The following is a 22,095-nucleotide window of genomic DNA, read 5'->3' on the forward strand; positions in this document are numbered from 1 at the left end:
TTTTTCGTTTGACGCTTATTTCGTGAGATAGTTGGCCCGATCACGATCAATGGACCACCCTGTATATTCGACTAGAAACAGGTTTTTCCTTCGAAACAGTTCATTCATGTTGTTGTTGTTGTGGTCTTCAGTCCTGAGACTGGTTTGATGCAGCTCTCCATGCTACTCTATCCTGTGCAAGCTTCTTCATCTCCCAGTACCTCCTGCAACCTACATCCTTCTGAATCTGCTTAGTATATTCATCTCTTGGTCTCCCTCTACGATTTTTACCCTCCACGCTGCCCTCCAATACTAAACTGGTGATCCCTTGATGCCTCAGAACATGTCCTACCAACCGATCCCTTGTTCTAGTCAAGTTGTGCCACAAACTTCTCTTCTCCCCAGTCGTGTTCAATACTTCCTCATTAGTTATGTGATCTACCCATCTAATCTTCAGCATTCTTCTGTAGTACCACATTTCGAAAGCTTCTGTTTTCTTCTTGTCCAAACTATTTATCGTCCATGTTTCACTTCCATATATGGCTACACGCCATACAAATACTTTCAGAAACGACTTCCTGACACTTAAATCTATACTCGATGTTAACAAATTTCTCTTCTTCAGAAACGCTTTCCTTGCCATTGCCAGTCTACATTTTATATCCTCTCTACTTCGACCATCATCAGTTATTTTGCTCCCCAAATAACAAAACTCCTTTACTACTTTAAGTCTCTCATTTCCTAATCTAATTCCCTCAGCATCGCCCGATTTAATTCGACTACATTCCATTATCCTTGTTTTGCTTTTTTTGATGTTCATCTTATATCCTCCTTTCAAGACACCATCCATTCCGTTCAAATGCTCTTCCAAGTCCTTTGCTGGGTCTGACAGAATTACAATGTCATCGGCGAACCTAAAAGTTATTATTTCTTTTCCACGGATTTTAATACCTACTCCAGATTTTCTTTTGTTTCCTTCACTGCTTGCTCAGTATAGAGATTGAATAACATCGGGGACAGGCTACAACCCTGTCTCACTCCCTTCCCAACCACTGCTTCCCTTTCATGCCCCTCGACTCTTATAACTGCCATCTGGTTTCTGTACAAATTGTAAACAGCTTTTCGCTCCCTGTATTTTAACCCTGCCACCTTCAGAATTTGAAAGAGAGTATTTCAGTCAACATTGTCAAAAGTTTTCTCTAAGTCTACAAATTCTAGAAACGTAGGTTTGTCTTTCGTTAATCTAGCTTCTAAGATAAGTCGTTGGGTCAGTATTGCCTCACGTGTTCGGATATTTCTACGGAATCCAAACTGATCTTCCCCGAGGTCGACTTCTACTAGCTTTTCCATTCGTCTGTAAAGAATTCGCGTTAGTAGTTTGCAGCCGTGACTTATTAAACTGATAGTTCGGTAATTTTCACATCTGTCAACACCTGCTTTCTTTGGGATTGGAATTATTATATTCTTCTTGAAGTCTGAGGGTATTTCGCCTGTTTCATACATCTTGCTCACCATATGGTAGAGTTTTGTCAGGATTGGCTCTCCCAAAGCCGTCAGTAGTTCTAATGGAATGTTGTCTACTCTTGGAGCTTTGTTTCGGCTCAGGTCTTTCAGTGCTGTGTCAAACTCTTCACGCAGTATCGTATCTCCCATTTCATCTTCATCTACATCCTCTTCCATTTCCATAATATTGTCCTCAAGTACATCGCCGTTGTATAGACCCTCTATATACTCCTTCCACCTTTCTGCTGTCCCTTCTTTGCTTATAACTGGGTTTCCATCTGAGCTCGTGATATTCATACAAGTGGTTCTCTTTTCTCCAAAGGTCTCTTTAATTTTCCTATAGGCAGTATCTATCTTCCCCCTAGTGAGATAAGACTTTACATCCTTACATTTGTCCTCTAGCCATCCCTGCTTAGCCATTTTGCACTTCCTGTCGATCTCATTTGTGCGACGTTTGTATTCCTTTTTGCCTGCTTCATTTACTGCATTTCTATATTTTCTCCTTTCATCAATTAAATTCAATATTTCTTCTGTTACCCAAGGATTTCTACTAGCCCTCGTCTTTTTACATGCTTGATCCTCTGCTGCCTTCACTACTTCATCTCTCAGAGCTACCCATTCTTCTTCTACTGTACTTCTTTCCCCCTTTCCTGTCAATTGTTCCCTTATGCTCTCCCTGAAACTCTGTACAACCTCAAGTTGTTTCAGTTTATCCAGGTCCCATCTCCTTAAATTCCCACCTTTTTGCAGTTTGTTCAGTTTTAATCTACAGTTCTTAACCAACAGATTGTGGTCAGAGTCCACATCTGCCCCTGGAAATGTATTACAATTTAAAACCTGGTTCCTAAATCTCTGTCTTACCATTATATAATCTATCTGAAACCTGTCAGTATCTCCAGGCTTCTTCCATGTATTCGATCTTCTTTTATGATTCTTGAACCAACTGTTAGCTATGATTAGGTTGTGCTCTGTGCAATATTCTACCAGGCGGCTTCCTCTTTCGTTTCTTACCCCCAATCCATATTCACCTACTACGTTTCCTTCTCTCCCTTTTCCTACTATCGAATTCCAGTCACCCATGACTATTAAATTTTCGTCTCCTTTCACTATCTGAATAATTTCTTTTATTTCATCATATATTTCTTCAATTTCGTCGTCATGTGATGAGCTAGTAGGCATATAAACTTGTACTACTGTGGTAGGCGTGGGCTTCGTATCTATCTTGGCCACAATAATGCGTTCACTATGCTGTTTGTAGTAGCTTACCTGCATTCCTGTTTTCCTATTCATTATTAAACCTACTTCTGCATTACCCCTATTTGATTTTGTGTTTATAACCCTGTAGTCACTTGACCAGAAGTCTTTTTCCTCCTGCCACCGAACTTCACTAATTCCCACTATATCCAACTTTAACCTACCTATTTCCCTTTTTAAATTTTCTAACCTACCAACCCGATTAAGGGATCTGACATTCCACGCTCCGATCCGTAGAACGTCAGTTTTTTTTCCCCTCATAACGACATCGTGTTGAGTAGTCCCCGCCCGGAAATCCGAACCTCCGGAATGTTTTATCCAAGACGACGCCATCATCATTTAACCGTACAGTAAAGCTGCATGCCCTCGGCCGTAGTTTCCCCTTGCTTTCAGCCGTTCGCAGTACCAGCACAGCGAAGCCGTTTTGGTTAGTGTTACAAGGCCAGATCAGCCAATCATCCAGACTGTTGCCCCTGCAACTACTGAAAAGGCTGCTGCCCCTCTTCAGGAACCACAAGTTTGTCTGTCCTCTCAACAGATACCCCTCCGTTGTGGTTGCACCTACGGTACGGCTATTTGTATCGCTGAGGCACGCAAGCCTCTCCACCAACGGTAAGGTCCATGGTTCATGGGGAGGAGTTCATTCATAGTTTATATTAAAAATAGAAAGTAGGTGATCTGTTGAATGTGCCTGCATAGTACGCCTCAATATGCTTGTAGCCCTTGGAACACGACAACTTAATACGAAAAACGGGGTTCTCCAACCTCAGTTGTCACCCTTTGGCACCCACTATTCGCAATGCAAAAAAGTGGTATGATTCTCAATTACATCGTGATTTTTAACACAGATTTGGAAAGTTATAGTCTGTTACATAATACTGGTGAATTTTTTGTAGTATTCTAGCTCTTATTACTTTTCTAGAAAAGCATCAAACGGTGTATGGACTAAATGTTCTTTTATTTACTTATTTTATTTGAAGTTTTGATTCTATGTATCTAGAAACTTATGATGAAAAAATCTGAGGGAATTGTTCAGTCTTTGTTCGATATCTACGTGTATTACTGGAAATAATAGCAATAAAAAACCGAAAATCGGTAATTGAGGGAACCGATTATTCCGTGCGGTTTTAATTGTCGGGTTAAACAGCAGATGAAAAAGACCAGTATAACCAAAATGATTATTTATGCATCATTTGGAATACAGTTGCGTCTTGGGCTTGCCCTCACATGGAGATGCAATTCACACATCAGTTCTTAATTTCATTCATCATAATGGATATGTTTCGAAAGGTTGCAACTGTGTCATTAATGATAATAACGCATTGCACCGGTTACGTTTTTTCCTGGATATCACGGCATGTTTCAGGAATTTAATCCCATTTTCATGCAGAGCTACACTCCTGGAAATTGAAATAAGAACACCGTGAATTCATTGTCCCAGGAAGGGGAAACTTTATTGACACATTCCTGGGGTCAGATACATCACATGATCATACTGACAGAACCACAGGCACATAGACACAGGCAACAGAGCATGCACAATGTCGGCACTAGTACAGTGTATATCCACCTTTCGCAGCAATGCAGGCTGCTATTCTCCCTTGGAGACGATCGTAGAGATGCTGGATGTAGTCCTGTGGAACGGCTTGCCATGCCATTTCCACCTGGCGCCTCAGTTGGACCAGCGTTCGTGCTGGACGTGCAGACCGCGTAAGACGACGCTTCATCCAGTCCAAAACATGCTCAATCGGAGACAGATCCGGAGATCTTGCTGGCCAGGGTAGTTGACTTACACCTTCTAGAGCACGTTGGGTGGCACGGGATACATGCGGACGTGCATTGTCCTGTTGGAACAGCAAGTTCCCTTGCCGGTCTAGGAATGGTAGAACGATGGGTTCGATGACGGTTTGGATGTACCGTGCACTATTCAGTGCCCCTCGACGATCACCAGTGGTGTACGGCCAGTGTAGGAGATCGCTCCCCACACCATCATGCCGGGTGTTGGCCCTGTGTGCCTCGGTCGTATGCAGTCCTGATTGTGGCGCTCACCTGCACGGCGCCAAACACGCATACGACCATCATCTCTCATCGCTGAAGACGACACGTCTCCATTCGTCCCTCCATTCACGCCTGTCGCGACACCACTGGAGGCGGGCTGCACGATGTTGGGGCGTGAGCGGAAGACGGCCTAACGGTGTGCGGGACCGTAGCCCAGCTTCATGGAGACGGTTGCGAATGGCCCTCGTCGATACCCCAGGAGCAACAGTGTCCCTAATTTGCTGGGAAGTGGCGGTGCGGTCCCCTACGGCACTGCGTAGGATCCTACGGTCTTGGCGTGCATTCGTGCGTCGCTGCGGTCCGGTCCCAGGTCGACTGGCACGTGCAGCTTCCGCCGACCACTGGCGACAACATCGACGTACTGTGGAGACCTCACGCCCCACGTGTTGAGCAATTCGGCGGTACGTCAACCCGGCCTCCCGCATGCTCACTATACGCCCTCGCTCAAAGTCCGTTAACTGCACATACGGTTCACGTCAACGCTGTCGCGGCATGCTACCAGTGTTAAAGACTGCGATGGAGCTCCGTATGCCACGGCAAACTGGCTGACACTGACGGCGGCGGTGCACAAATGCTGCGCAGCTAGCGCCATTCGACGGCCAACACCGCGGTTCCTGGTGTGTCCGCTGTGCCGTGCGTGTGATCATTGCTTGTACAGTCCTCTCGCAGTGTCCGGAGCAAGTATGGTGGGTCTGACACACCGGTGTCAATGTGTTCTTTTTTCCATTTCCAGGAGTGTATTTACGTTGATATTGTGTGTTATGTCTGTGAATGTGTTGTTTTGCTTTTCTTGTACTGTGGTTTCATAGCAATCGTAAAATATAAATGTTGTGCTAATTTACACTTTAATGTTAGCAAATAGCATATTTTGTGTATTTACTTAGTGGTGATGAGCCTCCATCATTCTGGAGATATTCACGCACGTGAAAACCATCACTGACACTTTTTGTTTATGTGAAATCAAAATACTGTAAATTTAAGTGTTTTTCAATGTTTTGGTTTTCTTTCATAACATTATGTAGCCTTTATCTTCTATTGTGATTGTTGCCTGATTCTTTCTTCATTTTTTTCTTTGTACCATTTCTAATTGTCGAGCTGTTTTGTATGTGTCTACTGTTATCTTCGTATCTCTTTAGTTCCTTCTGTAGGATTCTGCTTAGTTGTAACCAAAGAATTATTTTTCGTTACTACTTCGTTTCAGATTCTTTCATTCTTTGTTGCCACTATAAACTGTTTTAGTATTTTAGCAGATAGATTTTTCTTCGCATTACATTTCAGAACTTTGTTTACCAGGCTTATTTTGTTCTCATTGAGTACTACTTTTGTGTTGTTCACTACTTTACTATAGAGACTGGGTGCGCTTTTAATATTATTCATTTGTTTATCATAGTGATCTCGTTTGGTTTAGACTATCAGATTGTTAGTCCCACCTCGTGTCCAGCCATAATTGAAAGTACAATAAATATTTCAGAAACAGTCCACGAGCTGTATCAGTACAGGTCAAGTCATACCTGGAGCCATTCTTCACGCACTGAGCACTGCTAATAATTGAGTTGGCCTTGCACTGGACAGGAGGAGCGGCAGTGACTGGTCCACAAGGCAAGCTGAACGAGGGCCGACTGGTAGTCTCAGGCTGGAGCAACGGTGTCAGACTGGAACAGTTGCTGAGCCCGAGGTCTACCGCGTCGGCCTTCTTCACAGCGATAGTCAGCAGGTCAACCTGGAGTGCCGAATGGTGAAGTGGATTTTAGTGAGCACAGTGCTCGCTGGTACCCGACGTTTAAGAGAAACGGCTGTCTAAAAACTGCCGCAATGCCATACAAATACTACAGTCCGGATTTCTGGCTTTTGCGCAAGGTGGAGAGACGGAGACGACCTGGGTAGGAGTATTCAAAGGCTTTAGAGAATTAATCGTTGTGCCATCCCTCTCTGCAGTATCTCCAACTGATGCAAGGAAAGGAAGAAGCGAGATTTGGGACTAGCGTCTTGTCGATGACCACATCATTTGAGAAGGAGCACAGGCTCAGTTTGGTGATAGGTCAAGAGAGAAGTCAGCATTGTTCGTTCCAAACGAACCATCCAGGCATTTCCGTAAAGTGAATCGAGGAAACCACAAAAAATGTGAATAGCTGGAGGAGGATTTGGACCACATTTCCACTGAACGTGATCTGACCCCTTTGGAGTGTAGCACAGATGTAGTTTTTGCTGTGATATGCAGGGTACAGGAACTAGAGACCATTCAAAACTATTCGACATCTGAACAGGGTCCGAAACAGCAAAGGGTGTTTATTAATTTTCAGCCCTCCTGTTTGGCACACTCCTGTAGTGTGATCACGGAGAAAGGGTCGGGGGGTGCCATTAATACATGGATGAATAAAGCGACGAAGGGTCCCTCTAAGGCCCACATGTTTGATAAGTCCCTCAGTGTCACCTGGATCCCTCTGTTGAGCACTTTAAGAATTCCTAAACGCCTGTGAGCACACAACCCTTTCGACATCCAAAACATTCTTCTTGCCAGCAATCAGGTGCTACACTAGCAATGTAGCGCCACTCAGCTGTAGCGCATCGAAGGTGTTGCCTGCCCACAGGCGCCTAGAAATCTGTTAATGGCTGTACATTACCAAAGCACTCAACGAAGGGTTCGGATGGTACCAAGGGTGTTAATTAACAGGGAGGTCTTAGAGTGACGTTTCACCATTTGCTTCGTGCACATGCCAATGTCAAATACCCTGTGATCACACCATAGGTGGGCGCAAAATAGGAGGATCAAGAAAGCACAAAAATTCTTTGCTGCTTCGGATCGCGTTTGATTTCGTTTAATGGTTTTGGATTATCACTAGTGGTTCCACTCCGTAAACCAGAGCAAAAATTGCAGTTGAACTTCACTCCAATGGGTTCCGATCATATTCAGTGAGGTTGCAGCCACAGGCGCAAACTGCCGTTTTCAGTAGCGAAATGTGTGTAAATGGACACCCCAAGGCAAGGGATAGTTTCATTGACTTCCATTATGCCACCTCCTGAGGTCTTTTCGTGTCGATTGTTAGCAGTGGTGTGTATGAAATGTTTTCCTCGGTCACCCATAACAAAACTGCTTGATTTCAACGATGGGCATCGCTGTTCCTACCTCCATCGTAAAGGCATCAAGAGAAAAGGTGTGATGTGGTTAGAGGGGCTGGAAGGGGGACGGTGACATGTTGACAGTAGCGTTTGGCAGAGTTGTGGTGAAATCTGGTGCCACTGTGACATCATTTACCCACCTTACACTTGAAGTGGTATTTTTTTCGAGCGTGTAATATTTTTATACCTGTGTGACACCTTGCTGTTTGAATCGTCGCCGAACCCGAATTTGAAATCACAGGGTGCCATGCTTTTGCACCATCATAGAGGAAGGTTGTGGGCACCTTTGAGCCAAATTTCACACCTCTGTGCCGCAGTGGGGAAAAATGACGGGGTTTAAAGCAACTGGCCTCTTAAAACTTTGGTGCAGCTTACATTAATGGCCATGACACATTTCATGGTTGATGCCCAAAATCCAATGATAAATTTAAAAAAAAGATACGTCATGGAGATAGTACCAACAGTAGCTGACTGACCGTGCGGCGATCGAAAGATCGAGCAAAGCCCGAGATTTCTCGTACTGTGACGTCAACTGCTCGAACAATTCAGGTCGTTCTCAAGCACAGCACTACAGTGAAGTATGTCTCTAAAGTTGTTTGCAGTGCTACATCAACACACACTATTTTCAAAGACGACACTGTACATTTTAATGAACGTAAAAAATTGCATGAATAGTTCAGTAGGACAATGATAATAAATAAAGAACTTATTATACAACAGAAATTAATTTTTAAACAAATTTTCTCTTTACATATTCCACTGAAAAAGTAATAATATCGTATTACACAAAAGAAAACCAACGTACGCAGCTATACCATAAATTTTAACAAAATTTACATATATCCTTCTTACACTGTTCAATACAGTTTCACAAAATGCAATTTGGAATGCACCAGAACTTCCACAATGCGCTTTTACGGCGTGGTGACGTCATATTGAAGGTCGCTGCGTAACAACTGAAGTTCTGATTATGAATCTCTCAGTGACTTTGGAATGTACGCAAAAACTGTGTTGAATAGACAAACGACTTTAGTTTATTTTCAGTTTTCCATTTTTTTGCTGCCTTGGTTATGCTATGAAGTTTACCAACAGATTAATAACAAAACCACTTTTCCTTCTTCGTATGAGCAAAAGTTAGGTTTTAACGACTTTTTTATGAAAATGTGGCACCTCATTTCTTCCGGAATTCGAATTTAATATGCTGTGTCATGAATAATTATGCTTTAAAAGACAGGGCCCTCATTCTCAAACAAGCACTGCAAATTACTGGTAGATAATTAGCGTCTTTCAATAAAATTTTATTAATTTCAAATATTTATTAAATGAATATGATACCACTTTACTCTGTATTGCTTATCTCCCTGCACTTGTCTTTTCTTTTTCCACATTGCCCTAGACAGTTTCTTACAAGAAAACACATTCTTCGTGCGAGATATTTTTATTCTGCAATACCTGTTTCATAAATATCAATCGCCAGTAAAAGAAAAATAAGAAATACAATAAGATTTTTATCTTTATGACGGCTGACGTTTACTTTATATGAACGAAATAAAATTTTGAAAGTTTTTATACATGTGAGTGTTAAAGTAATTCAAATAGTGTCATTTCGTTGGAACTGTTTGAATCATTTTGGAGCCTATTTATTGTTATATTATTTTCTCTGAAATGTGGAGGAACAGTGGTCAAAGACCTGATAGCGGGAAGCGAAAAGTGAGAGGTATCAAAACTGAGACTATCTCCTTACTTCGGTTCGTCAGTGAACCTGTCACCATGCTTCAAGATTAGTTGGTTACAATCGAACTTACTAGTTTTATAAATGCCTTAATTGTTGAAACTGCATGTTTCATTGGTCTAAATATTGTAATCCGCATGCAAACTACTACATCTTACCGACGTGAGGGACTGTCCCACGGGGATGTTATACATGGAACCTGATGGTAGAAAAGCATTAAGAGCAGAAAAAAAGAGAAACGGCAGCACCTACAGAGGTAAACAGGGTAACGGCTCGGTGGTAAGGCGACGGATTTGCATTCGGAAGGAGCAAGGTTCAAATCCTAGTTCGCTCATCCGGTTTTGGATCCACATTGGTTTCCCTAATCAGAGTAAGACAAATGCCAGGACGTTTCCTTTGAAAAGTACACAGCCAGTTTCTTTCTTGATCTTTCTCAATCCGAGCTTCTGCTCCGTCTCTGATGACGCCGTTATTGACATGACAGTAAACTCTAATTTTCCTTCGTTGGTTCCCTATATACGTGGAAGATATCCCAGAAAGGGTGACTACACGAAGCTTAGATCTCTACTTATACAGGGTGGTCATAAATAGTCTGAACAGCTTGCAAGGGTGTAGCAGGGTAGGATGTGCTGAGAAATAATTGTCAAGAAAACAATTCGATACGTTGCGACGTTTCCGAGATAATTAGCATTGAAGTTAGCCAATCAGACCGTTGCGGGCAAAAATTCAAGCGGCCCATTAGATACAGTTACTGTCAGATTCTGTCATAGTGCAGATGACACGCACGAGACTGCTCAGCCTTTGGCTCGGGTTCGATTCTTACTACTCTCCCATGTCAATTTTTGTATCGCTGCCTTGTTTGCCTTTTGCCGGGTGGGGCAAATAAAAGTGGTCCGGAGGACAGAGTTCCAGGGTACAAAGCAGTACAGCAGAGACGAGGAAATAAAGTTCTAACCTGACTATAGTAGACGTTGAAAATGACCACTATTCATCTCTTGATACCTTTGGGTCCTGGTCAGCAAGTTTCTGGAGGTGGATCGAAGCTGGGCTGCTGGAATTGCTGTAATCTCGTCCGAAAAATTCTGCTGTAATTCTTGAAGACTATGAGGGTTGTTGCTATACGCATCAGACTTGAGGTCTCCCCAAACAAAGTAATCACACACTGACAGATCAGATTACCTGTGTGGCCAGCTAGGGGTTCGACCAGACTGTCATCTGCTAACGATTCTGTCAGGCGTGAAGATCGTGTAAATGTGCTAGAAGGTTCGGCCATCTGCTTGGGTCGGGTTGATTTGCTGGTACAAAGAAGCATTTTTGAGTGAAATACAGCAACATTTTATGGTGTGCGGGCTCTCTTTGGAGTGTGTTTTGATTTGTGCACTGCATGGCACTCTTTACTGGTACTTTGACACTTTTTAACTTCTCAGCAAACAAATGACCGCACCCATTCCACAACTTTATTGTCACATAACTTTCCACAGCGAACACCCACTGCTCTACTGTGGGTACCATCGTCCCCTTTGCACTGCTCCACCCACACAGACACAGCCCACACTAAGATCTGAACCGGTGTTGATCATATGGTGGACACAAACGTGGTGTACGCGTCATGAGGTGTGGTTATATGCATAAATTCACGACCAGACGTATCCACTTTTCCGAGTCACTTTTATTTGCTCCTTCCTGCAGAAGATCAAACAAACAACACTCTTGTTAATGCCGTCTCTTGCGGGCCGCTTGAATTTACGTATGCAATTCCTGATTGGCTAACTTCAATGCTAATTAACTCGTAAAAGGCGCAACGTGTCGATATTTTCCCTCAAAAATTATTTGTCACCCTGACCTACCCTGCACAACCTTACAAGCTTTAGAACATTTTCGGACCACCCTGCATAGTAGTTTTCTAGTTAATGTAATGCTTTGTCTTACTTCTCCCTAGATCGTTCCCGTCTCACTAAGTTGTGCAAGTTACATCTACATCTACAGCTACATCAGATCTACATCTACATTCATATGCTGGAATATACTGTAAAGCATGTGGCAGAGGGTACCTCTTTTTATACCATGAAGTATGGTTTATTCACGTTGTGTTCACATAATGACTGCAGTAAGAATGATTCTTTACATGCCCCAATGCGTGCTGTAAATGATCTTCATAGTCGTCACGGGAGAGATATGTAGGGGGCTGTAGTATATTCATAGATTCTTTAGGTTCTTCATTTAATGCTGGTTCTTGAAACTTTGTAAATAAAGTTTCCTCCAGCGCCTATCAGCTCAGGTTTTTCAATATGTCCATTGTCTGTGAGCTAAAAACTAAAACATTCATTTTGCCCCTACTTCGTGTTCATTCATTCACCACTGTTATTCCTATTTCGTATTGGTCCCACGAACTTGAGAAATATTCTGAGGAAGATGAAATGCGTTTTTAAAAGAAATCTATTTTTTAGATTGATTGTATTTTTCCCAGTACTTTGTTAATGAACCGAAGTTTTCCGCCCATTCTCCAGCAACTGATCTACATGATCAATCTGTTCCATATACCCACAAGTTGTTACACTCAAGTATTCGCCGTACGAGTTTACTGATTTCGACTGCGATTCACTAATGATGTAGTCACAGAGTAGTATGTGTGAGTAGGTAGACTGAGGGCATTCTGGTGCAGAGTGTGTTATCGCCAGACTTCCCTGTCCCTGTCCCCCTCCCATCCCCCTATGACATCATATGCTGTTGCTAGATATCTTCTAATAGGCAAATCACCCTTTGTATCAAATGGGGGAAATACAAATTTATGTCATAAATTAAAATGTTGGCGCAAATTTCAAATAATGGTGCGAAATTCAAAAATTGGTGGGAAAGTAAAAAGTAGCCCAGCTACAGTGCAAGGTTTGCCGCAAGTCACATGTTATCACTGTGGAAGTAAGGCTGTTATTCTAAGTATAAATTGATGGCTGTTTAAAAAAATCATGATGGTGTACTGTAATGCTAGAATTATCAGAAATACTGGCCCTACTTACATTGTTGTCAAATTTCTTGGATGTTCCCCTTTTACAACACATGTTTTTTCCCCTGTAGGTCCACACCTGAATGTTAGACAAAAGATACCAGTCTAAGACTAGGATTATGGGATGAAGGCTATTGTCTCCCAATGTCACATTCTCTCTCCCACACCAGTTCTAGGGCAATGGGTTTTTGTATCTCCTGCAGGTTCAGACTTGTCTGTTAGATGGAGGATGCCTGTCTAAGCTTGAAGATCTTTCTCACCCTACTGGAAGTAACCCTTTCAGTGACATGAAATATCACTTAACATATCTTCCCCCAAGCTGTTATTCCTCTGACATTACCTACAGCCTACCCCCAGTTGAAGCATAGCTGTCCAAAGTTTAAAACAATTACTCCATAAACTCTTTACATCATAGTTAACAATTAAGTTTCAAACTGACTTAAGTTTCATTCCACTCAGTATGTCGCTACTAGTTGCACTACTGTCAGACGATGACAATTAGCTGTGCTATGCTGACCTGAGCAGGGCTAGATCAGGTCATGAACACTGACTCCCACTCACCTTGGGGTCATATGACTGACCACCAGTGACAGCTCTGTTCACAGATACACAATACATGTACTGCCAGTTCAGCTGTCTGATGGGAAGTGGTAGATACGATTTCTGCCAGCTGCATGCTTTTTTTGATAGCTCTGCAACCTGAGTTGAAACAATGGGGAACATGCAAACTGGAGAAAATCGATGTTACGTAAAGGATAATATTGTCATATACCAAAAAAGTGTGGGGTCGTTGCAGCTCCTATACAAGAGTTTTATCCTCTATAAGTTTGTTACCCTAGTGTGTGGACCCATATGTAAGCAAATCATGCTAGGTGAATGTATGTCATGCACTGAAGATGGATTTCCTACTTTGAAATGTTAATAGTGTCACAGTCGAGATGACTAAGAGGTCAGAAACTGTACAGTTCTAAAATTGAAACGTGTTCAACTGTAAAACTGTGTACTTTTAGGAAATTGTCTAAATGGACACTGTCTGTATGGGAGGGGGGTGGGGGGGAGAGTGAGGGAGGAACAGTGCATTTATCAAGCAAAGGCTGTATACATGGATTACTAACCCATGACGTGGTGCTGACATGCCTATACATGCATAGTTCAGGCAGAAGATGGACCACTTGACTTTGTAACTTGAGGGGGATGGAGGGGGGTTGAATATGATCCCATACAGATCTTCTACACAACACAGAAGACACTCACTAGGGCGAGTTGACTAAAAGATAAGTATAGGTTCAGAAACTAAGCTTGTAAAATTCACCACAAAACAGGAGAACCCAGTGGCCATCCAGCATTCCACAGTTATAACAGATGATATGAGTGAATAATAGCTGGGAAAAACAGGTTAAGTGGTTTTCTATGTCACTGAAAGTATGCTGGTAGACTGGTTACTGCTGCATGGTGGAAAACATCCTCAGGCTCAGAGTGGCATCATTTGTCTGACATGCCTGGAGTTGTGGGGGAAACAAACCCCTTTTGTCCTACAAATTGTATGGAGCAGGTGACCTTACAATTTGTTCCAGAATCATAGGCTTGGACCTGTAGAGATAGCAAACCCCCTTTATCTCAGAGGGAAAACACAGGAAATCTGGTAACTATGTACACTTTGCTCATATTCCATGCCAGCCATCTTAGATTGTGATGCCATAGAGATATTTTACTGTTCTAAAAATCTATACTTATCACAAGTGACCTATTTCCACCAGCATGACCATATGTCATCTGGGATTTTTGAATTCCCCCAATATGTACTTAGGACAACATAACTACTTCCACAGTGATATCATAGAAGTGGACAGAAATCCATAGAGAGTCATCAACAGAAGTAGAAGTAACTCTAGGTGTACCCCATGGAAGTCTGTAACATGTGGTTTGTGTTATATGTTATTTAGCGTGTAATAGTATATTGTTTGGGATGTGATGTGTGGTGTACTGTGTGGAGTTTGATGTTTTGTTGTACATTCTGTGCCATTTATTGTGCTAGTTGTTCTGTGTCTTGTGTGTGTTGTAATGTGCATGGTTTCATGGGGTGTGGTTAGGTGTGTAGTGTGTGGTATGTTCTATGTTGTGTATTGTATGATGTGATTTGTGTTGTCATATGCTTTTTGGTGTTTGTGTTTTGTATTTTATTGGTGTTTCGTAGATGAAATGCATGTTGTGTGTAATTTTGTGGTGTGTGGTGTATGTATTAAGAGTTGTATGTTGTCTGTTCTATGCAGTGAATGTATTATTAAATATATGATGTGTGGTATGTCATGTCATCTATGTGGTGAATGATGTTGTATGTGGTGTGTTGCTTGTGGGCTGTGATGAGGCGTATGCAGTCTGGTGTAGTGCAGTCTGTTTTGTGTGATGTCTGCTGTATACATTGTGTATGGTGGTATGTTGGGTTGAGGTATAGTGTGTAGTGTGATATTTTTTGTGATATGTTGGGTGTTGTGGTGTGTTGCATCTGTGGTGTGTGTTACATGGTGTGTGTTACCTAGTGTGTATTGAGTGGTATGAGTATTGTTGTATGGTGAATGGTGTAGGTGGTGTGGGGTAATGAGTGTATGGTGGTGTTGTGGGTGCTGTGTGAGGTTTGTTTGGTGTGGTATGTGTGGTTTCTAGTGTGTGCTGTGAGTGGTATGTGTGGTATTTGTGGTTTGAGGTGTGTGGCATATACGGCATAATGTGATGTATATGGCATGATGGTATATGGTGTATTGTTTGTGGTATTTGGTGTGTGGAACATGGTATGTGTGATGTGTAGCATTTTCTATATGCTATGGTATGGTGTAATGTGTTACATAATGTGTGTTTTGGAGTGGTGTAGTATGTGGTGTGTAGTGTGTGAAATGTAGTGTGGTGTGCATGCTGTGGTGCAGTAAAGTGTGAGGTGTGCAGTGTGATAGGGGTGTAGTGGTGTGGTAGAGTGGTGGTGTGTTGTATTTTTGGTGTGTAATGTGTGCAGTTGGTGTGTAATTTCTGGCTTTTTTGTGTGTGTCATGTGAGGTATGTGGTATGTATACTGTCTGCTTTGTGGTTTTCATGATGTGTGGTGTGGTGTATTGTGGGCTAAGGTGAATGTGGCATATGTAGTGTATCATGTGTGTGGTGTGTAAGTGTGTGTGTGCATGTGCATGTGTGTGTGTGTGTGTGTGTGTGTGTGTGTGTGTGTGTGTGCGTTGTGTACTGTGTAGTCTGAGTGGTATGTTGGTTGTGTTGTGTATGGTGGGGATATGGTGTCTGTTGTATGTGTGTCATGTGTGATATGATTTACACCGGTGTCCACACTTAAAGCAACAAACTGCTATTTACATTCTGTGTCTAATTCACTATATAACCATACAAACTGTCAAAAGACATCAGTACAATTGTGCGCAGTGAGTGAAGATGGCGTTCTGATCAACAGACAATTATGCAAATCATGTCAGGGCACCTATCAAACAGGGTAGTGCTTCCCTGGTAGTCCCACATACACAACTGCTGTGTATACATTCACAGGCAGTGCAGTACAGCATAGACAAGACGCCTACCAGACTCTCTGCAGAGGAAGAATGGGAAAAGGACAGTCACAAACTGAGGGCTTAATGTGAATTGTTCTGTTGTTTCTCGGATGTGGTGACATTTTATATAGACCAAACCTGTATCACAAAGACCTGTCCAGGACTGACCACGAGTAACATCATAAAGAGAGGACCATTCTTTGGCTGTAAGGGCACTATGGTACCACCTTAGTACTGCAAGGCAACTAGCATCTGACCACAGTATCCATTGGACATGTATCGAGGTAAATGGTGTACAGAAGCCTTTGGCAGAGTGGCCTTTATTGTTGGAGATCTGCTTGTGTGTACCTCTGACGTGTCTTCACAGAAGGGAACATGTAGAGTGGAATTGTCAATATGGCACCTGCACAGTCGAAAGTGGGCCAATATTCTTTTCGCAGATGAGTCCTGATTTCACCTGCAGAGTTATTCTCGATGAATTCACGTCCGAAGGAACACGATTTTGGGAGCCAAACATTGTGGAAAACACTGATATTAAGGAGGATTCCTAATGGTGAGGGCACATATAGGTTGGCAGCTTGAACAACTCGTCACGAAATTGTACTGGTGAATCAGCAAGGATTAACTGCTGTCAGTTATTGAAGTATGGGCATTATTGCCCCGACATGAGATTGATATCATTCACAGTATGCCCCTTGTTGTCAAGTCTGTATTGTGGTCAGAGGTGGTCCTAACCCATACTGAGCACATTAACCACTCGTCAGAATTTGAGCACAAATCCGTTAAGTTGGAGAAAAACAAACGTTTTTGTCTGTCATTATGCATGTTGCAGTTGCTTACATTCTGGATTCTTTACATTGTTTCTACTATAATATCACATGTTTATATTGTTTAGTGGCAAAATAAATGCAACTTTTGCAAAATTTCCGATTGTAGCTTTAATTTTGGACACCAGAGTATTTTTGGTGTGTGGTATTGTGATGTGGAATGGCATGTGACTAGTACTGTATGTGCTGTTTGTGTGATTTTTGTTTTATGTGATGATGATATGATTACTGTGAGGTATGTGTGGTGCATGGTGTGACATGATATTGTTTGGTATGGTATGTGGTCTACATCACGTATGGTGTGGTTGTGTTAGTTGTGATGTGGCATGTGCTGCCAGGTGTGGTGTGTAGGATATGGAGTGATGTACCATACTGTTAAAATAACCATTCACCTGTGAGTGAATAAAAGCTTGGGGGAAAACATGTTGAGTGGTATTTCACATCTCTGAATGCCTCACTACCTTAGGGTGAACAAAATCCTCAGGCTCAGACTGTCATCCTTTGTCTAACAGACAGGTCAGGACCTGGTATAGGGGGGAAGTGAGTGACCTTGGGAGACAATGGGCTTTTTCCAAAAACCCCTGGCTCAGATTGGCATTTTTTGTCTAACAGGTAGGTCTTGTCCTGCAGGGGAAATAAACTTCCTTTGTCTCAGGAGAACATCAAGGATATGTAGCTACAATGAAGAATGGGCCAGTATCCTTGGTCACTCATCTTGAATTCAATTCCAACATGTCAATCCATACCTTGCATTTTTTTTAATTTCTCGCCGATTTATGTTTAGGACAACAGCCCTACTTCCACAGTGACATCATTGGGATGTGGAGCCAGTCCTGGAACACAATCAGTCTATTTTTAAATTTCCTATCAAACCTGAATTTGCTGTCTTTTTGTACATAGGGCAAATGGCCTATTAACAGAAATGTAGCAACAATGCATATTGTTGTAGGGGGAGGGACAGGGGCTGGGAATGGGAAAATCTGGCGACCATGCACTCAGCACTAGAATGCATTCAGCCAACATACTTATATCTTCTTTTTGTGAAGGGCACCATTCTACAGTTCTGAACGTTTAGAGAGAGTTGACAGTGTTTTCATCACCTTGAAATCTCGTCGTAATCTGACTGGACATTTGTGTTTCTCTTTAAGATAGTGCTTCATAATAGGCAACTGCTTCATCTTTAGGAAATCTGATGTCACTATTAATATTGTCTGCTAGGTCAGTAATATACTACATGAACAGTTAGGGTTTCAGCACATTTCCCTGGCCATACCTGAAGCTACAGCCCTATCTATCAATGCCTTTCCATTCGAAATAACATGATTCATCCTCCCTACCAATAAATCATGTTTTCACAAGTGTTCCTGGTTGTGTTTTGTGAGGGAGGTCATTCTGTAGGAGATGCTTCATTACATCTGAATGCAGTATTTGTCCTAAATGTCTATAACAGATGGAAATTAGTGATATGAGACGGTCGTTTTGTGAGTCACTTCCGCTATCCTACTTACAGAAGAATGTGCACTGCCCTTACTTTCAAACACTGGGCATTGTTCCATGTTAGAAGGATTTACAGTAGTATATGGTTAAAAGGACGGTTCAGCTGCAAATTTTGCATACAGTTTGATAGGAATTCCAACAAGTCATAGGTCCTTGTTGAGTTTAGCTATATCAACTGTTTCTCAACGCCACTCACGTTAGTATCTATATACCTTGTCTCTGCGATTGTGCCAGAATTAAACTAGGGCAATAATAATGCCTGTTTCATTGTAAAAGAGAATATTGAAACGGATTTAAGAATGACAGCTTTTTTGTTGCCACCTCAGTTCCGGTTCCTGTGTCATTCATAAGTTTGTGGACACTAACTTTGGTGTCACCGACAGCCTTTACTGATGATTAGAATTTCTTTGGATTTTATGAGAGCTCTTTCGATAACTACATAGTGTGATGGTTTTAGGAGCGTTTTGTCGCTGATATGGCGAAACTGATAGGGTTCATTAAAAATTTCACTGTTAGTTTTTGTTGTTATTAGATTTAAGTTAGTACTGTTTAATTTTAGCTATGAAAAAGTGGTCCATATTAATCTACTGTACTGTAAGATAATAACATTACAATTTTCTTTTATTTTTTAAGTTCCATCTACAATGAGGGCTGTGATTTACGTTTCTTCAGCCTGTGCATAAGATATCTTCGAGCACTGATGCTGCTGTGCAATCTGTTGCAGTTCAGGAAGAAAATATGGGGGAATGCAACCTTGTCTTCGCGAGGAAGGAGAGCAATCCGTGCAAGTCTTTGTAGCTAGCACTGCTTTAACCACAAACGGCGAGAGACCTTCCGATCACGGTGGCCTCACATCTATGAAGACGAAGAAAACGAACTAAAACGTGAAAGGAAGGGAAATTTAAAAGTTAATTAATGGAAATAACATTTTAAAATGGTAAGGTAAACATTTTGCTAGCTAAGATTTTCTGTATCTGAAAATGATAGTTAAAGTGCTGCACGTTTATAGTTAGCAGTCCTAACACTTCGTTTAGTAAGCTATACAATTTGTGAGATTATGATAGTTACTGTATTCTATAACCATGATCTATATACTTCTTTGTTACGTTTTATGTGAAATCAGAATCTGTTAAGGAGTTTTGTATTGATTGAGAAAGAACTAGATAGCGAGAATTTCACTTAGTCTGCAGTATCCTTTCAAAGCAGAACATAGGTAGGTTTTAAAAAACACAATGCACTGCACAGTCATTTCTGCTTTATATTCAAGCAGTAAATTTGTTAAAACTTGCTTCAAGCGTGCATCAACTATATTCCGATTAAAACTACTTGATAGTTGAGGTGTGCCATTTGCCGCTACAGTGTTGCCACATTGTCGGTTACCGATCTGGTGTAGGTGACATGCAAACACGACGGATCACTTCACAAATGTGTTAATATGTAACGTGGAGCAATAACGGAAGTGGCTGCTGCTAGGTACGTCAGAAATGCGAGATGCTCTGTGGACAGCTGCTTTTAAGTGCCCAATGGCTGTACTGCGGCAGACAACACGTTTTGTAGCCCTGAATTTAAACTCATGTCCTAAGTTGATCACAACCTCGTGATGTTCAATGTATGCGTGAAAACGACGCTCAACAATCTGTGGCAGAACTAAAATCACGATCGCTTTATCACGGCTATTAAAGATAACCTCTAAGACCAAACTCAAGAGAGGAAACATTCAGTTTCAGCGCTAAAAGCAAACTGTAAATTCTCACTCTCATTGGTTAACTGAAACTAACCTCACATTGGCTACACGAGCTGCCGCATTACCAACCGATGAGCAGTTCTCGTTGGCACTTGGCTGTACATTACGGGTGAGACAGGCAGATTACAAGCGAAAAAAGAATAATGAGAATAAAAATAATAGCAAATCAATACTATGGTGAAATGAAGTGGCAAAGAATCAGCAATAAATTGAATGAACATAATCAGTTTAATGAACATAATAGAAAAAACTCTTTTGATTAAATTTAGATGTTTAAAAAATTTCGTTATATTTCACCAGATTCGAAAGTACGATCGTCGACAGATCAGACTGACTAATTCGCTAGGCACTGTGGCACGCCACAACGCTGTGGTAAGTCTGGCTGCGGTGAGTCAGTCTCAACTATGAATTGCCGTCTTCAAAAACTCGGCTTCACGCAATGTCCTGCGAAGCTTAGCTAATGTAAGCAGATCTCTATGATTATAATAACTGTCTATGTGACGTTCAGTCGCGTCTTGTGCGGAAGTATCTAGCAGTGTTTGCATAGTGCTGTGTATGAAACGCGTGTATTTCATTAGCATTGTTGTGTGTGTGCTGTTTTTGGTGTGGATATCATGAATGGTGAAATACGAAATAAAAGTGCCAGACCCATAATTCAGAATCTGAATATGTCAAGAAATAATGCCGGACAACGGAAATGGAAGTGAACTGACCAGGTGTTGTGATAATTTGCAATGGTGACCCATTCATGTGTGACGTTGAGAGAACTAGCTCCAATGCGTGAAGTGCCAACTATCAAGTAATTTTAACCAGACTATAGTTTTGCCTTTTATATCAGTATTATTTATTCTCATTTCATTAGGGTAAAGTTTTTAGTTTATTAATATATTTTTGTTTTATAAGCGCAAATAATATAAACTGAAACAGCAGTAGATCAATTTTACAGTAAAAATTTCTGTTTAGTTAACTTAATAATTACGGCATTTTTGAGAGTAGGCAACATCGTTGGAATACGACGTTTTGCAGATTGTTTTATTGAGTCACAGAAGTTTAAGTGCAAACAGAATCACCCATGAAACCTTTATCAGTTTAATGGAAGTTATTTCAATATATGGCGAGACGTCTTATCTTCACATCGATAAATAAATGTTGTAAGCAGGAAAGCTGTTACATATGGATGAAGATTGCTAAAACAAGCGAAACAAAAAAGGACCAAAGACAAAATTGTGAAATATGGTACATGTTAACAGCAACAGAGGTACATTATGTGATGATACTTTTGGTAGCACCTGAACTATCGTGAAGGAAGCACGCTAACATGAAGCTGTCAAGATATTCAAAGAACGGTACGATATTGGTTTGATAAGCTTTTTTTTCATCAGTCTTCTGACTGATTTGATGCAGCCCGCAACGGATTCCTCTCCTGTGCCAAACTTTTCATCTCAGAGTAGCAATTGCAACTTCGTCGTCATTTATTTGCTGCTGTATGTCTGTCTTCCTCTATAGTTTTTGCCCTCTACAGCTCCGTCCAGTACCATGACAGTTATTCCCTGATGTCTTAACAGATGTCCTATATACTGTCACTTCTTCTTGTCAGTGTTTCCCACATATTCCTTTCTTCGCCGATTCAGTGGAGAACTTACCCATTCCTTATCAGTCCATCGATGCTCTTCTGTTCCGTTTTTCCCACTGTTCATGTTTCACAGCAACACTATCATCCAATGCTGTGCTCGACAAGTGCATTCACAGAAATTTCTTCCTCAAATTAAGACCTATGTTTGATAGTAGTAAACGTCTCTTGGCCAGGAATGCACTTTTTTCCAGTGCTAGTCTGCTTTTTGTGT

General features: G+C 41.6%; 1 long non-coding RNA gene across 1 annotated transcript in view; it reads left to right on the plus strand.

Annotated features, from left to right (window-relative positions):
* Positions 1-22,095, plus strand: part of LOC126177074 (uncharacterized) — a 45,506-nt gene that overhangs the window by 13,307 nt on the left and 10,104 nt on the right. Inside the window, exon 2 of the long non-coding RNA XR_007535743.1 lies at positions 19,232-19,444. This is a non-coding gene — a long non-coding RNA (uncharacterized LOC126177074). The remainder of the gene's footprint in view (positions 1-19,231; positions 19,445-22,095) is intronic.

Source organism: Schistocerca cancellata, chromosome 3 (genome assembly GCF_023864275.1).
Source record: "Schistocerca cancellata isolate TAMUIC-IGC-003103 chromosome 3, iqSchCanc2.1, whole genome shotgun sequence".
NCBI classification, from domain to species: domain Eukaryota; kingdom Metazoa; phylum Arthropoda; class Insecta; order Orthoptera; family Acrididae; genus Schistocerca; species Schistocerca cancellata.